This window comes from Leptidea sinapis, chromosome 24 (genome assembly GCF_905404315.1).
Source record: "Leptidea sinapis chromosome 24, ilLepSina1.1, whole genome shotgun sequence".
Taxonomy (NCBI): Eukaryota; Metazoa; Arthropoda; class Insecta; order Lepidoptera; family Pieridae; genus Leptidea; species Leptidea sinapis.
The window spans coordinates 12807474-12827263 of record NC_066288.1 but is presented as its reverse complement, the minus strand read 5'-3'; the positions used below and the strand labels follow the sequence as shown (position 1 = coordinate 12827263).

The 19790-nt window shown below is 35.4% G+C and overlaps 1 protein-coding gene across 5 annotated transcripts in view; it reads right to left on the bottom strand.

Annotated features, from left to right (window-relative positions):
* The window catches only part of LOC126971831 (guanine nucleotide exchange factor DBS-like), a 186873-nt gene that overhangs the window by 132822 nt on the left and 34261 nt on the right, over positions 1-19790 (bottom strand). The window lies entirely within an intron of this gene.

Genomic DNA, 19790 nt, shown 5'->3' with positions numbered 1-19790 from the left:
TTCGCAAGCACAACCAATAAAATAATAACTTTTGAATGGCTACCGAAACATGCAACTAACGACTACCTTGGATTACATTCACAATAATTATTTAGCAGCTTATCGATTAGATTTAATTTGATTTCATTAAAATACTTCAATGAATTGACTGCAGATAAATTGAATAATTACTTGGAGTTTAGTGGCCATGACATTAAACCTGAAAAGTTGATAGAAAATTTTGTGGAAACTGTTGCATGAAGCACATAATATGAAAATAAAACTTCTTTTGTCTAAACTAGATACTATGTACTAAACACTGAAACAGGATTTTTAATTTTATAGTATTTTCAATGTGACTCTATTTTAATAGCGTATTCGAGCTAGCGCCATACTTGATAATTATCTTAAAGGATATGATAAAATTAAATATTCTAGACACTAAAGCAACATCATTTGAAAAAATATTGTGTGCGTACAAAGGACACTTGTCAGAAAGGAAACCTGTAAACTGCATATGAAATCCTGGTAAATGTTGCTACGATGACATATGATTTCAACCGCTATGAAAGACAATAATATCACCGCTACAATACTTATGTGCTACTGGTGTTTATGTAGTAATACGTCGTGCGCATGACGTCAGGATATATTAAGGTATACTCGCGTCATATAAGACAATCTCTTCTTCAACTATGATCGCGTGGTACCAAAACGCAGTATAATGCTACCTATCTCATTTTCTTCCACGTTAAATCTTATGATTTTATGTATCTGTCTCTTTTGACTGTCTCGCTTTTTCGTTTCATCGACTTTCAAATCACAACGGTGTTAAAGAAGTTTTCACTTAGAAAAAAACAAATTCTAACAATGTTTAAACAAACAACAACTAAAAAATTCATCATATAACCGCGCTCAATTGCTCGTGCAGCGCACTCATTTACATGAAATTAAGAAACCAAGTTGCAGTTTTATTTTGCTATATGAATTGTCTTAACAGATATGCTTTAAATACTTGCCTAGCTTAGAACTCCGAAATAAGTAGAACCTCATTCGCTCAATTAAAATAGGAGCAACGGAGCACATTGACAAAATCGTCTTGAATCATAAAACGCGCTATCAACTTTATTTCACCAAACTATAACGTATTGTATCAGAACAAACGGTCAGGCCATCATGTAGCCGCGTGTACCGTTCGCAGTCGCGGATCTATCTCGAGATGATCTGAAGAATTTTTACTACCGTATCGAATCTGAAACGATAGGGTTGTCAACTAATTAATTGAATCATTACAAATATTTATTTATTTATATTAAGTCGACTATATAGATATATTTACTTCAAGAGATCGCGCGCGAATTTGGCAGCGTGATTATTGCTTACGAACATTGACGTGCAATAAACAACTAGACTCCAAATGGCCTATTAAAAAGTCATCAAAAAATGTCCTAGCTGGGTTGTATTTATACGTATATATTAACTCACACAGATAACATTAAGATATTTATTCAAATTAACAAATTATTTCATGGCAGTAATGTTCAAAGAGCTCGCGAATAAGAGACAAGTACATTTTTTTATCAATTTAAATGTAATTATTTAGGAGAATGATTCAAAACGTCAAGTTAGTCATAAAGTTTGTTAATTTAAAACACCACAGTCCACCCTTTTTAAGTTTGGATGTGCTGTTATTTGGATTGTTTTCACTGAATATTTTGTCATTGCGTGGCGTTGTATTCAAAGCGCGGTAGAAACACAACTGAACGAAAACTCTGCCTAATAGACGCATGGGTTATGCGGCAATTTTTGGGCGTGATTGTGACTCTATTTGCTTATTGTACGTTAATATGTACGTAGCAATCTAATAATATTATTGAATGTCATTCAAAATTTTATGTTTAAATTATTTATTTGTGATTCTAACTCGTTTTCTGTAACAAAGCACCTAAAACCTATAACATTATATTGCTGCTATATAAGAGAAATCGTCTATCATCCATCCGTTCCGGAGATAAGCCGGACATATTATAGACAGACAAAATGTTAAAAATCCGTTTTCTGGTATCTGTAACATTTAAAAATTATTTTTATACCCGCAGAACTCATTAATAGGGTCTAAATGACGATGTTTAAAACAAAGTACGGGAGTAAGGTACGGGACCTTGTGCACTGTATTAGTGTACTGTGAACATATTTTTTATGCATTAGATTAGCTATACATACCTACCCGGCCCGCACCTATATTCTTCTTCCTAATTCTCAATAAAGTGAGTACTTATTGTATTGAATGAATTCGAAATAATACATTTTTGTGTACATATTTAACTGAATATTTTTTTTGTAATCTATCACAGGAGCGTCGCCGCACTTTGAGTCATTTAACAAGTAACAAGTAATGTATAATATAGCCTTGGTGGCAACCCTAACATATTATAACACTACATTAACCGCCATTCAGCCCCATTCTCTCACTTGAGGTGGGAAAGCATTTTTCTATTGTTATTAACGATTATGACACAAATTAGCATCATTTGCGACATTGTCACTATACTCTCTCATATTAGACACGTTATGTAAAACCAGCCAAGGGTGCCCCGGACGCACATTCGTACAATATACAAGTTTAATTTATACCAAAATTTGAGAACGATGTGGGACTCGAGCCGCGCCCTTCGGGTTCCGTCCAAATGCTCTAGTTCTTGGAAAAAATTACTGACAGTGATAAAATTAACTTGAGATGTCGCTCTTTCAAATCTAAACAGTTTGTTATATTTTTAAGTGATATCCAAATTTAAAACTCAAAATATAGAAACTTCATATATAAATACCAACTAATCCAACTTGGTAGGTCTTGTTCAACTCTCAGGTTGTGGCTCCATCAACAGGATCTACTTTACAGTTGATAACCTGTTCAACCCAATTTCTATATGTTAATTATTAATTACATACTAGGAAATTGAATTGAGATTTAAATAAAACACTTTCTAAAGGATTAAGACTTGTGTAGTTGAAACTGTGTTTCTACAATGGATTTTGCGTAAAAGTTACATTTTTATTATTATTTTAGTTAACCCGACTTTTCGTGATCACTTTTTCAGGTGGACTGCGGTTGAAATCACGATAGTATTTTCACAGTTGTCATTATTAAGTTTACCGCCATTTCTTGCCTCGGAGGTGGTATTTGCTGTAGTCAGATGGTTTTTGGCAAAAATTACTGACAGTGACAGAATTGACTTGAGATGTCGCTCTTTCAAATCTAAACAGTTTGTAATTTTTATGGTGATATCCCTCACTTCTGGGATAAAATATATAAATTTAATAACATCTAAGCCAAAGAGGATGTAAATACAACGCAATAAAAGGAGGGACTGCCTAAGTAAAAATTGAAATTTAGTTTAGTATGTAACATGAGATTTGACATAAGTTTGAAACAGTAGTAATTACAGTATAAACAATTTGTTAAGTTTTTAAAGTGATAACTCTCACTTCTAGGATTAATACACAAATAAAATTTGAAAAGCAAAACTTTATGAACGATGCGGGATTCGAACCCACGACCTCCGGCGTTCCGTGCCGGTGTACTAAAACCACTGAGCTAACCGTTCACGTTTGCTTAGAACGTAGTTGATTTCTGCTATCTCCGTTTTATACAAGATTATATCTGTCAGCTGTCAATTTATCAATGACTGCACGTTTCATACAATCGAGCGAATCGTTTTTTTCTTAAAGAGTTTCGCTAGGATGATCTTAGGATTCAACGTGCGGGTGCATCGGGTGGCGGAACGACCAACTCCGAACAAAGCCGGAGACATATATTTTCAATATTAGGCGTGTAGTTATAACAGAAACTTATATTACTATGAAAGTCAATCGATGCGTTGTTATTGGCAGTAAACAAAAATTTATCGTCATAATTCTCCACACTTTCGCCAAAATTTCACAGGTTAATGCTCGGCTGCGTACAGACTACGGTCATCGACGAAGCAGGAACATGAACTACCAAACAGTCTTCATTTATTTTAAAATAGATAGCCGTCTAAGTTGTGTTTTTTCTCATTCTGACTTAGGGCAATAGAAGAAGACAGAGTGAGAATTACCAGTGCTTTAAGTTAGCAGACTATTATGAATAAGGGAGTAACTCGTTACATCTATAATCCTTTCTTTGTTACAATTCTTTGAACATTTCTTGTATTATTGTATTCAGTATTGTATCTTTAGTTGATATCACTATATCAACTAAAGACACATATAGTGTACACACTATAGTGTAGGTATCTTATTAATGAATGTTGTTTAGATTATAATTTGTATAGTTATTTATTTTTAAGTGTTTCATCTAGTGTGTGTATTTACTGTATTTTTTCCACTTTACTTTGTTAATATTTATAGTTAAACAAGAAAAATAATCGATATATTATAGATATTGTTATATTCTCACGGCTCACATATTATGTAGTAATTAGAATATATTTTCTCTATAAGTGAATATTGTTATATTCTTCTGAGAAATAAAGTTCTTAAATCGTAAATCGTAGAACGTGACGCTTTAATGGCAACATTAAATTAACGCCCGAGTAGAATTACTTAAACGTAATCACAAAACGCAAAAATAAAAATACATAATTCACCTTAATAAATAAATTTTCCATAATATCTTTTCGGAACGGCCTGTAAGTAATCTAGTTCGTGCCATCTTTTGCACCACTAAGGGTGATTCAAACAGGAGCGTTGCCGGCCTTTAAGGGAAGTGTAAAATTAATTAGGTGTTTCTTTAATATTTAAGTAGCCTGTTTGAAGATTACAATTATTTACTTTAACTATAAGTTTTATTGTTTGTGAATAATATTTAGTAACTAATTATATCAATAATAATAATATAAGCCTTTATTCAGATAGTAGAATTGACATAATATATATCTAATATATAAAATTCTCGTATCATGGTGTTAAACACTGAACTCCTCCGAAACGGCTTGACCGATTCTCATGAAATTTTGAGTGCATATTGGGTAGGTCTGAGAATCGGACATCATCTATTTTTCATCCCCCTAAATGTTACGGGTGGTCCACACGATTTTTTTTTAATTTTATTGACACGTTTTTCTTTAAATTTGATTATGAGTCAGCATTAAAAAATATATACAACTTCAAATTTTCACCCATCTACGATCAACAGTTACTTTTGTATCGAGATTTTAATATCGGCAATACAACGTTTGCTGGGTCAGCTACTAATATATATATACATCCTATACTTAACTAAACACTATCACTGTCTGTTTGTCTATTGACAAAGGCCTCTTCCAACTTCTTCCACTCTTTTCTATCTTTAGCTATCCTAGACCATGTCTTGCTTGTCTATCGTCCTTAGTTCTTCTGACTATCTCCCGTATTGTCCCCCCGTTCCCTTTTTAGGTTTCTGGGGTACCAGTCTGTGATATATTTGCTCCATTTGTCTATACCCCGAAGGGTGTGTCCTGTCCAGCGCCATTTAAGTTTTCTTATAGCATAAGTCATTAGTTACATTAGTTATTTTTGTCCAGAACTAGTAATATCATATGATAATGAACCACAACGGCGCCTATTTCTGCCGTGAAGCAGTAATGTATAAACATTACTGTCTCGGTCTGAAGGGTGCCGTAGCGAGTGAAATAACTGGGCAAATGAGACTTGACTACTTATGTCTACAGGTGACAAGCGCAGTTGTAGTGCCGCTCAGAATTTTTGAATTTTTCAACAATCTTCCGGTACGATACGACATGGGTACCTGCAAAAAAAGCGCGTACACCTTCCTTAAAGACTGGCAAAGCTCCTGTGATCCCTCTGGTGTGGTAAGAGATTGTGGGCGGCGGTGATCACGTAACAACAGGACCCGTACGCTCGTTTGTCCTCCTATTCCATAAAAAAAAACTTGAGCGGCACTGCATTGTAATGGGCAGGGCGTATCAATTACCATCAGCTGAACGTCCTGCTCGTCTCGTCCCTTATTTTCCTAAAAAAAAAGAGATTTCAAAATCTTAAACATGAAAGATTCTCAACAGAAGAAACATTGACTCGACATATTTAGTACACATGCAACGTGACTTAAAACACAATCTCGACAACTTTTCAATTTACTGCAAAGAAAATGACCACTCAAAGGCCCTATTCAGCTTGAATGAAAAACGATGACTGTGAGCGATTTCACTGTTCCGCTTAAAGTATTTAACCCACTGGAGGCGGCAACGTTGTGCTGCAAAAAAAAAACAGTACAACAAAGTATACTCGGCAGTTCGACTTAAAACATTTATTCCAATTTTTAATAGGAAAGGTAAGTGAATCTATCAAATCAAATCAAATCATCTTTATTTGAAAGATAAGGTAATAATAAGATGTTGTTAGCTTATATAATTAACAGCTGCTCTTATCCTAACCCATAAGGCATGCAAACTTATAGTGGAATACATAGTCAGTTCACGTTTTAATTTCTGTAACAATTATAAAAAAAACTTAAGATTTTCATCCCAAGCAAACTTAAATTAACATCAATCCTACAATAGTTATTATTTCATAGGCTTATTCATTTTAATTTATAATATAATATCATTAGCTACACAATGATATTGAGTTCAGTCGAAGTTAATTTTTATTATTTACTATTTTATCGTCAAGAAAATCTTTTAATGAGTAGTATGCTTTAGTAGTGACTTCTATTGTTGCTATAACCGATTTTCATTGGCAAGTCCTAAACACTCAGACATGCTTGGCATTAGCACCTAAGTATTTATAATAATAAAACAGTGCGGTTTTTGAAGGAGCTTTCTTCCACGTACTACAAAGCTGTGGAATGAGTTTCCGGAACGATACGACATGGGTACCTTCAATAAAAGCGCGTACTCCTTCCTTAAAGGCCGGCAACGATCCTGTGATTCCTCTGGTGTTGCAAGAGAGTGTGCGGCGGTGATCACTAAACACAGGGCGACCCGTACGCTCGTTTGTCCTCCGATTGTATAAAAAAAAACACTAGGTAATGCAAATGATAAATCAAAATTGGTCGCGCATTAAAGTCGTTTAAACGCGTGCCCTCTCCTGGCGGTTACATTATCTAAGCTCTCCCGGTATTATACTCGTATAGCATGTCAGTAAACCTTACAAGTGTTTGTCGTAAGATGGTTACTTTGTAGACGATAGCATATCGAATTGCATTTCATTAAATTGAGCTAATTTATAGAGCGATAAGTCGATTTCTTGCCCAACTAGGCATAGCCTGTACTATGGGCACAAGACAACGATATAATAAAAGGGATAAAAGGCATTTATTTTCTCAAAATTGATTCCTTGAGTATTCTTTTTGATGTCATTTCTAATAACTTCTAGACAATACTACCGCTTCGGAAACAAATGGCGCTCTGAGAGAGAAGAAGCGACGCAAGAAACTCTCCCAGCATTCTTTTTTTTGCGCTCTTTTCAATAAAAATATACAATATTGTACAGTCATTTCTATCGCTATAAAATAATCACAGTCTAGTCCCCAGGCTGTCCGATCATTTAGATATTCAGCAGTGGAGTAATAGGATTTACGACAGAGCCATTTTTTTATAAAACATTTAAATTTATTTATAGATAATGCCTGAACAGTGGCTGGGACTTTATTATAGAAGTGTATACATTTACATACACCCTTAACGCTATTATGTATCTTATGAAGCCTCCTAGAATTAGTTACAAGCAATCCCTTATTTCTAGTGTTATTATAATGAAAATCACTATTAAGAGCATAGGTCTTGGTATTCAATTTAACAAAAAAATACCAGACAGTATACTAGGACTCACTGAGCACAAATTTAAGAAATATATTAAAGCTTCTTTGACAAAGAAGGGTAACAATATTATAGTAGATTATATAGTTGTTATTTAAATTGTTTGATATTGTAATAAACAGGCTAAATCGTTGCATGACTCAAAAGATGAGCCGGGAGTTTCTTTATCGCAGCCTCTCTACGAACTGACGTAGCGTTATTATCTATAAATAAATTTAAATGTTTTATAAAAAAAATGGCTCTGTCGTAAATCCTATTACTCTACTGCTGAATACCTAAATGATCGGATAGCCTGCGACTAGACTGTGATTATTTTATAGCGATAGAAATGACTGTACAATATTGTATATTTTTATTGAAAAGAGCGCAAAAAAAAGAATGCTGCGAGAGTTTCTTGCGCCGCTTCTTCTCTGTCAGAGCGCCATTTGTTTCCGAAGCGGTATGTTGCTTCATGACGTTGCCCAAGTGTTGTTGCAATATGTCATGTTATTGTCACTACCTAATCCCTAACGTAAAAAAATATATTTCTATTTCTTATGTTAAGTGATCACATAGGTATTTATTCTGGGAGTAAGGTAAGGATTATTCAATTACCAAATCATTTTCTTCATTCTCCTCCTCTTTTTTTTATTATTCAGAATACTTGTAAGAACCCGTAGAAATACTTCGGTAGCATTAAGATGATTTGACGATGAAACTAATCTAACCCAAGAAAATACACAGGAATGATATATCGACCTACAAAAAGTAAACATTACAATATATTCTCAATTCAAATTCTCAAAGAAATAAAATTATGCATAAAACAATAACCACACATTAACTAGTCATTGAAGGTATTTCAAAGTATCCATATCAATCTGCAAAACAAAATTTGAACACCAAAATACATCTCAGATGTATGTAAGTAAAATAAGCACCATACATCAAAATAAGAAATTTCCCGCGCGTCACATTGATATCTACCATTCTATAACCGCACGTTTCACAAAAAAAATGCCTCCCAGAACCTTTTATGGAATGATTTGCGGGTTGATGTATTCCCGACCCGGTTTAAGGGACCGTCCAGGTAAAAGCATACTCGTTTGACAAAAGCCTGTCAAAATGTGAATGACCATGGCGGGCTGGATTTTCACTTAGGTAATCACTCACACACTTATATAAAAATAGACATCTTTCTTAGTAGCCATGTAAATGTAATATCTAACACAAAAGATAATTCACGGCGTCCCCATACGTTGCAAGATCCTCACTTCACTAAACCACTTAAAACAATGCAGGTTATGTATTCACATGTCAAACTATCATATCCAAATTGTCACAATTTAACATGCCAAAGCAATTTCACCTCTAGCTGTGAACAATTACGAATCAACTATTATAATTATCATGTTACAATACCCTGGAATCCGAAGCACTGCATACTACGTCGGACGCGACAGCACGCGGTCACTGATGCACTCACACTAGCCACGTCATAATCCGACATGGCCTTAAACCTATCATTAATGCACTCATCACAAACAAATTATATCTAATTAGTTAACACACAGCACAATAAACGTAGTATTTTGTCAATAGAGTAAACACGAAGGTGACCGAGCTGTGAAATGCGCACAGAATTGTACCTTTATCACAGATACGAGTCCTCCGTGAGATAAGTCATCTCTGTATCTTTGGTACGGTACTCCAGATACCTATCATGGGAATATTGTGTTAAATAAAATATTTGATTCCGTTTGTGATTTAACTTCATAACGAATTATGTTCCAGTAGAAACACGCTAGGAACACACAGTCTGCTAAATGTCGTACTATTGTCATGAAGTTCTGGACATGTGAATGTTAAAAAAAGTAGAACTACCTCAACGGCGGGCAAAGATCTTTAATTCCTCTGGTTTTGCAAGAGAGTATGGGCGGCGAGATCCCTTATTAAAAGGTTTGGTATGCTTTGGCATAGAAGGCTTCGGCATGCTCGCTTAGATGCCATTACTTGCGGTGTGTCTCTGAGAGTCTCTTGGCGTTTCATCTCATTACAGCGTAAATAGTAAAATGATAAAATAGCATTCTAGCCAACATGAATAAAGAGTTTGAGTTTTTCTGATCCTAATTTATGGTCATACTCATACAGTAGTTTAAAAACTATTCTTGTAACAAAACTAGAATTGGATCGAAGCGACCTTATTACTTTACGTTCCGATTTAGGGAAATCGTATTATTGTAACAAGATCGAACGTCAATTGTAGTGAGATGCGAATTCTGCAAAATTTAGGTTGTGTTGACAACTAAAACACCATATAATAGGGCATAGATAACCCTTTTAGTAATAGTAGAAATATTTTAGATTTCGTAGAAAAATATTGATAACTTCGTGCGAGATTCAATTAACGTTCTAGGGATATGATATCTGATGGCCAAGTTAATCTGTTTATTAATAAACATAAAAGATTTTAATAATTATTATGTGGTCACTGTTAAGATGATGTTAGATTAGCTGATTAGATACTTAAGAACTTAAGGAAGTAGGAACTAAATAAACTGACCGACTTCGACAGGACGCCGGGGATTTCTGAAGGGAATAGAGAGTCTAATATTCCATAATAATTGAATGTCCTGTACATTCAATTTTATTAAGTATTAAAAATATTTTTCAAACAAAACAAATCTTATAACTATATTTACAATACTATGATTACAGAAAATTAAAACTATCGAATGATATTATAGTATTCCACGTAATCATGGAAGCGTACCAAGAATACTGGCAGCATTTCCGCGGTGGATAGGCTAGGCTGATCCGTTGACCGAAATAGCTGCCAGCGCTTGGGTTTCCAGTACCCTTATTGAGACGCGAAGTTAGTACTTTGTACATTCTTCGCGCCTCTGGGCCCCACGGGCTAAGTGTCTCGACACCAAACTGCACAAAAATGTATGAATCACTGAAACCGACATATTTGCGACGCTTGCTGTCTTCGGCAGTCGAAGCAGTAGACCCAGCACTTACGTAACATGGACATGAGAAGGAGCCAGAGTGTTAAGTTTAAAAATTAATTATATTTAAGCTATGAGGCAATGTATAACAACCAGCTGACTCAGCAAACGTTGTATTGCCCGATATTATAATCGCGATACAAAAGTAACTGTTGATCGTAGATGGGTGAAAATTTGAAGTTGTATGTATTTTTTAATGCTGACTCATAATCAACTCACTCATGTCAAAAAAAAAAACGTGTGGACCACCCTTAACATTTAGAGGGATGAAAAATAGATGTTGTCCGATACTCAGACCTACCCAATATGCACTCATAATTTCATGAGAATCTGTCAAGCCGTTTCGGAGGAGTTCAAAGTTTAACACCATGACACGAGAATTTTATATATTAGACGAGGACTTATATTCGAATATGATTTGCCTTGCTTCAGCAAGTAAGCGTACAGTATGAAATTTGTAGCTGAAATGATAATTATTCATCATCATCATCAGCCGCACGTAAACTGCTAGATGAAGGCCTCCCCCAAATATTGCCACGACGATCAGTCCTGCGCCGCTTTAATGTATACCGGTGATCTTGACCATATCGTCGGTCAACTCAAATCAAATCAAAATCAGTTTATTCAAGTAGGTCACGCAAATGACACTTATGAATTAAAAAAAAATACTTTTCTTATATCTCTTCCGCTACTTCGTAAAAGATTGAGCTAATGAGAAGAAGTAGCAAGAAACTCATTGCCACTCTTTTATAATATCAAGATTTACATCGATTTACAAATCATTTCAATTACAATATAATATGTTATATGTAAAATGATGCAACAAACACACTCAAACGTCAAATAGTCAATGTCTTACCATCTTGTGTCAATAGCCCATCTTGTGATCGTTGTGCCTACCAACACTGCGTCTTCCGGTACGTGGTCGCCATTCGAGGATTTTACTGCCCCAACGGTCATCTGTCCGTCGAACTATGTGCCCTGCCCACTGCCACTTCAGTTTCACAATGATTTGGGCTATGTCGGTAACTTTGGTTCTCCTACGGATCTCATTTACAATAGCGTTACCGTAACTTGTGATATTATCAAAGTAAACCTTTTAAAAATATGACCTTTGCCACTGAATTAGTTTAATTTGTCGCGATAATATCCATCAAAATTACTTTAATATTTAGGTTAAACATGCCTGATTATTTAATTGACTTTATAATTAGTTACTAATCTAATTTATTACGATCATTATTTTTGTTTTCAGCGATTATGATCTATGTGCGTGTGTCTTAGTTCATCCTGTGTTCTGTATTCTAAGCAATAGGTGCTTTTATCTCGCTTTTATTTAGTTAGTACGAGTTAAAAAAAGGGATTGTTTGAAGATTACTTTCCCACTTTAAACCGTCGGATAGAGTAAATCTTTACACACTTATTATATGTCTTATTTTTCTTAACAGGATGTTCAGGATCAGCGTATTTTTATGTCCGATATGATGAAAAATAAAAATAAAACACACTTTTATAGAAAACGAAATTAAAATTTAAAAAATTATTTTCAATAAATTAAACTTATTAGGAATAGCTTAAATCATTTATACGTCTAGATAGACTATGACAACTGTGAAAACGTCGAAAAATGTTTACAACCTCTATTTTAAGCAATTCACGCACACTAACACAAAGTGTCATCAAATCGTGAGTGTAAGACGTAGCTTGTCACGCACACTAAGCTAGTTTTCCTGACCTTTTTATATCAGTTGTCTAACAGCAAGAGACTATCTAGATTCTAGACGTATAAATTACATAAAAGGAATAGTGTGACTATCAAAAAAATGCGATGTATTTTAAGATGTAATTTAAAAAAGTAAGTTTTGTATTGTAATTAATAAAAGTAAGTATGCATATGTAGTAATCATTATGAAATATCTTGGGAATTTATTTATTAAAGTATTGCGCGATAGATAAAAGAAGCGGGAAAATACGTTCGTAAAAAGAAGTCTTAAAACAACGAAACAATGGAGTTTGTATTTAGGACAGATAATCAATATTGTACTATGAAGCACAATGGATGGCAGTTTCCGAATACTCCAAATATTTTGTTAGGTCAGCTAACTGAATATCTCAAGTTGGATATAAACATCCGGATGAAATACTTTACCGGTACAGTAACAAACATAATTGAAAACATCTTAGCTTCACTTATTATATATTTTTGTGTTGAAAGAACAATTATAAACAAATGTATAAATACCTATCAATTAAATGTAATAAATTAATATAGATTTTCAACATTACTTTCATCAATATCATTTTTAAAGTGAAACTTTTATTACATCGTCTCAAACTTTTACGTCTGTGTGTTGCATGTCGCGTGACGGTCGGGCGGCGCTTACAGTTCGCAGTAGCTGACCGTGTAGTGTATTAAGACTATTACTCATTTGTGCCAGTACCACTCCACGCTATTTTGTTTGTTTTGTCAGTGTTTAATATAAATGCTGTTTGTCAGTGTTTAATGTAAATTTATTTATTTAATGTCTATAATGTGAAAAAAAGGTTTCACGTTTATCGTGACTTCATAAAACCACACAATCCTTGTCATTGTTATCATCATAATATTCAAAATCTGTGATTCTAAAGGTACGTAAGTACGACTGACGGCATAGAAATATAGGAAGTACCTACCTACATATAGCGTGTATTGGCAATATATTGGCATGGACCAAATTACATTGTTTCCATCCTCAAAAAATAACCCGATATCTGCTCGCCTACACAATAGTACGCAATATTTACCCCCTTGTTCATAATGGTCCGCTAACTTTAGACAGCCGCTTAGGAGTGTTTTTTCTCATTCTGGCTTAGGTCAATAGAAGAAGACAGAGTAAGAATTAGCAATGCTTTAAGTTGGCAGACTATTATGAATAAGGGGGTTAAAGAATAATTATAATATAAGGAATAAATAATTATAAGATTATGAAATGAATTGTCTAAGACGTAATTCAGTGACAGTTGACAAATAATAGGCGTTAAAGTATGAAATTGCCGTTTTATTGTAATAGGTACTTACTTTAGATTGACATAGAACCTTGATGGTTTAAGATTTTTAGTGAAACTTTTGTCACATGGTACCTATGTTCTTGTGCAATATTCGATTATCGACTTTCAGATGTTTTTTTTCTTCAGCTTAGACAAGAAAGATGGATACTTCGAAAATTCGAGTAAGTTTTGTATTCGTGTTCGGAACGCGGAACTAAAGCGGCAGAAACACGATGTTGCGTTTGGAGAGGGGGCTGCTAATGAATGAAGATGAAGATGCACTGATTTTGGTTTAACCGCTTTCGTGATGGAAACTTTGATTTGAAGAACGAACCACGCGTAAGACCGCCCACACAGGTGAATAACAATGAATTGAAAGTGATGGTGGAAGCCGATCCGAGCCAAACTACCCAGGAATTAGCTCTATGGTTTAATGTTACCTTACCAACAATATTGACTCATTTGCGTTAATCAATAAAATAAAAAAGTATGAAAAATTGTTGCCTCATGATTTGACTGATCTGCAGAAAGAAACGCGTGTTGAAACTTGAGTTTCCTTGTGAATCGATACAGAAATTAAGGAATATTGAATCGAATTGTGACATGCGATGATAAATGGATTCTTTACGATAACCGCAAGCGAAAAATGCAATGGCTGACCCCAGGTCAAACGCCGCAACAATGTCCTAAATCAAAGCTTACCAATAAAAAGGTAATGGTAACTGTTTGGTGGCATTATGTTATTCACTATAGCTTTCTCCGAACTGGTCAAGCAATAATGGCAGATGTCTACTGTGCCGACCTCCGAACAATGATAGCAAAACTTGCAGTGAAACAGCCCCGACTCATGAATCGATCTTCACCATTATTGCTCTATGATAACGCGAGACCTCATACAGCACGAGAAGCCGTTTTAACTCTATAGAAACTGCAATTAGAAATCATTCATCACCCTCCGCATTCGCCAGACCTTGCTCCAACGGCCTACCTTTTTTCATGATTTGGACAATCTTATACGTGATAAAAAGTTTTCTTCTCAGGAGGCAGTACACAATGCTTTCACACAGTTTGTCGAATCTAGATCACCACAGTTCTATCGCAAAGGCATAAATGACCTTCCTATTAGATGGTAGCAATATATAGATAATAATGGTAATTATTTTGATTAAATAAATATGTTAAATTAAAAAAAAACGGATTTCAATTTTTCAGTACAAATCGGGAATTTAATACTTTAACCCCTAATATTATAAAGTTTCGGAAAAGCGACTGTTGCTTTAATTATCGCAGTTGTTTAAACTACGAGCCATGTGGATTTTATCAACGACGGTTTTATAAGCGCACCTTTGTATCGGCAAAGAATATATTAATATATTTTCTATTCTTCTTCTAATTCTATCCTTTAGGTATCAGTAGTATCGGTTTAAATAATGGATGGGCTATTTGTAATGGGTTTTAAAACCTTAATCTTATATATTTTTATGAAGTGTATGCGAATAGTATTTACCTGTCCTCATATACTCTGGTGATACTATATCGAAGCTATCTGGAAAAACTATTCGCACGCTGTCCGAGATAATCTACATAAAGTTTTTAACAAAGTGGCTTACGAGCATATTGGTCAGTCAACAGATCTTTTATACAGCGTATAATAGATAAAAAAGGGTTTACTTTAATACAAGTAATGAATGAGGAAAACGTGACATACAGAAAAATCAACGACTATTGAGCGATAACGGTATGACGGAAGCACATTATGTAGCTACAGAGGAATGACTTTTTACATGTAAATCATCTATATCTACATAATAGAAGAAAATCGTATATTACAGTCATATTAGGGGTTTAAACTCAAGCAGTGGGAGTGGGAGTGGGCTCCTTTGTACAGGATTCCGGATAGATTATGGGTACCACAACGGTGCCTATTTCTGCCGTGAAACAGTAATGTGTAAACATTATTGTGTTACGTTCTGAAGGGCGTCATAGCTAGTAAAATTTCTGGGCAAAAAAGACTTAACATCTTATGTCTCAAGGTGACGAGCGCAATTGTAGTGCCGCTCACGGGTAATGGGCGTATCAATTACCATCAGCTGAACGTCCTGATCGTTTTATGTTTTATTTTCGTTAAATATAAGTATATAAGTCTATATATCTATATATATATATATATATCATGTATAATGTATACACACATGATATATTAACTAATAAAAGTACACAATATATTTTTTTATAATATTTCATCGATTTAATAATTTTATTCGAGGCATTATTCACTGAGATTCACTCATCTCACCATATGTCACCATATTAGGTGCTAACGCTCCTGTGATCATTTAACATCAGGTGACCCGTACGCTTGTTTGTCCTCCTTTTCCATAAAAAAAATATAGAAACTATCTATAGAAACCGAGATAATCGCGAAAAACTGATCTTTGTGAGCGAATGTTCTACTAAATCGTAGAAAATCGTGGAGTACTTGACATCCACAGTTTCATCTATTTATAAATGGAAATTTAGTTTAAATATGAAATCCTTAGTTAGATTAAATTAATAAAAAAACTTAATTTTCATATTCCATTATTTTTATTTTTATTTGCCTTTAATTTATATATTTTTCTCTCTTTTTGTTATATATCATACCACTTACATTACCTAAAGCTTGTTTTAAGATCGTTTATTAATATTATTTTTTAATTATTTTATATTAAATACTTATTTATCTATTTCTCCTTATCCAACCACGACAAGTAGCACCCGTTCACGAGTATGACGTACATAGCCACGATCATACATTAGGCAAGGGAACGAACCGCCCCACGCTACCGCCACAAGCAAAATAAATAGTCTATCGCCGTTTCGAATCAAAACAGGAAATAGCTCAAGTGATATTCCATGATTATGTTATGTCAATAATATCTACGAGTGAGAAATGGCATTAACATGATAATGACAATATGTTAATTTCGCTTTCGAAGAGTCTACAAACAATCCGTAGAGCATGCGGCAAACATAATTAGAGCTCGGTAAGTTGTGTAAATTATTTCGAGTTAATTTAGGTATTTCTAATCCATTTGTTAACAAACTTCGGTGTTGCACGCCTCATAAGTCATAAGCGAAACGAGGTAGAGCTCTACTCTCGACATGTCAAAAAAACGCTTGATTTTTTTTATCGCCTCCTCCACGCGTCGTTTGCCGTACGATTTCCCTCCATTTGCTGCGATCCTTAGCTTCATGAAGGGCACTTTGCAAGTTAATGTTCAGGGAAGATCGTATTTGGTCCGACCATCTCGTGGGACTGCGTCCTCTGGGACTTTTGCCATCTATCTTGCCTGTCACGATCAGCTGCTCAAGATTGTGACACTCTTTACGAACAATACGTCCGAAGAATTCCATCTGTGATATATTTTTTTTTATGAAAATAAGGGACGAGACGAGCAGGACGTTCGGCTGATGGTAATTAATACGCCCTGCTCATTACTATGCAGTGCCGCTCAGGATTCTTGAAAACACCCAAAAAGCGGCACTACAACTGCGCTTCGTCACTTTGATACAATATGTAACTTCACGGCGCCCTTCGGATCGAAACATATCTAATAATGTTGGCACATTACTGCTTCACGGCAGAAATAGGCGCCGTTGTGGTACCTATAATCTAGTCGGCATCCTGTGCTATGGAGCCTCCCACTGGTGAAATATATTTCAATGTAATAATTCTGTTAATAATAACTTTAAAAAGAATCTGTCTGGACGTCCAAGTGTGGATAGGTATGTGGTAGAGAAAATGTTCGAAAAAAATATCGTAATTAAATAAGATGGCCGTTGGGGCAGTAAAGTCCTCGAATGGCGACCACGTACCGGAAGACGTAGTGTTGGTAGGCCTCCCATAAGACAGACAGACGACGTGGTCAAGATCGTCGGAATAGGTACGTTGGATGAGGGCAGAGCAGGACCTCAGTCTTGTCAAACTTCTTTAGTCGTTGAGAAAATGGAATTGAATCGAGAAAATTCTAGAGCGATGATTTATTATGACTTTCGAAGTGGTTTAAGACAAAAACAGTGTATTGACCGGATGATTTCTGCATTTGGTGATGAAGCCCCATCCAAAACCACAATTTATCGCAGGTTTGCTAAATTTCAACGTGGACGTGTCAAGCTCAGTGATGATCCCCGTCAAGGCCGTCCAAAAACTGCAGTCACCAAAGAAAACGCTGTGCGTAAGCTGATTGAAGAAGCTCGACATGTGACATACCGCGAAATTCAGGCAACTTTAGACATTGGCATGAGTCAAATACAAATGATCTTGCATGAACAATTAGGTGTAAAAAAGTTGTTTTCCCGATGGATACCGCATGTGCTCTGTGAAGAGCAAAAAGCGGCTCGCGTTACTTGGTGCGTCAGAATTCTCGAAAGATTCCACGCAGGATCCTCAAATGCTATTCGTCACCTGATACGATATTGTACATCGTACCAGGTGAAGAACCCGAAACAAAAAACCAATCACGGGTTTGGGTGTTCGAAAATGAGTCAAAGCCAACAAAAATTGTTCGTTCACGGAGTGTTGCAAAATGGTGGCCACGTTTGTCTCCAAAACCGGCCATGGTGCGACTATTCCTCTTGAGGGACAAAGAACGGGTAATGCAGAATGATATGCTAGCATCCACTTCCATGATTCCCAAAATTTTCAGTGCCGCCCTCGTACACTCGATCCTCACCTTAGAGTCTCGTGGAAAATGAAATAAAAATGCGTGCACTCTTGGATTTTCAACATTTTTATATACCATTTGTTAACAAATATCTTCAGTATTTTGGATTCTGAATGTCAAAAAGAAAATAAACAAAACCGCTGGAGTATTAAAGGTACTGTTCCTTTTGAAGTCTTAATAATTTTAATTTTTTTCTGATACTTGACTTTAATGGTTGTGCGTCTGCAAGAGATGATGAGCATTGATGAAATTTTACGCCGCTACACCAGTCAGCACGGAGTATAGACCACAGAGTAGGGAAGTCTAAAAACTTATAATTATTAGCACAATTATAGGGATATTTCTACTTTTAACCAATTTAACGACTTATTAAAGAATATATGGTCATTAAAGTAATGAAATATAAATTATACGATTGTTTTCACAAAGAGTAAGTAGGTAGGTAAGAATTAACTATTCATACAAGACTTGAGTCAGCACGCAATACTTTCTTCATATGTATTGAAACTAAACACGTTTTTATCGATTAAAATTTTAATGTTTACTATTTGAGAAATGTCGAACTGATAATTACTATTTTAGCTACATAAATCTAATGTCGCTGCATAACACCGATAGGACAGAACCAGCTCCTGTGTCCCGTAATCCCAGCGACGTATATCTACGTCTCTCGCTTTCACCACACCACCAAGGCCTCCGACATTGTTCAGTACTTGGTGGAGAAGACAAGGTTCCGGTTGGGAGTCGAAAAGTTGGTGACGCGTCACGCACTAGACTTCAACTCTTTTGTTGTTCGCGTCCCGACAGAACAAATATCAACCTTCCTGGAGGTGCAGCTGTGGCCGAATGGGGTCGTGTTCCGCAAGTATCGCGGACGTCGCCGACCGCCGGAAGCTACCGAACCCGCGTCTCACATCGCCGCGAAAATGTGACGTAGATTTAAGTTATATATCATATGTATGTAAGACTATAAGGTAATTATTTTATGGGCCTTGTAGCCTGAAATAAAGGAATTATTATAACAGACAATGTTGCTGCGCTCGAATGCAAAGACAACTGGTTAAAATCTCATAGGTTTTTTCAAATACAATATTTAAGGCTTTAAATATATGGGGTGAAAGTTATTATGCAAACAGCTACTTCGCCCGAATCGAGGTCCACACGGAAGAAGTCACGGGTGTCCGCTAGTTACAGAATAAATTTTATTATTTTTTAGCAATATGCAATCACGAAATTGGTACGTGTTGCTGTTTTACGCAGCGATTCTTCTACTAAAGAACGGTCACTCT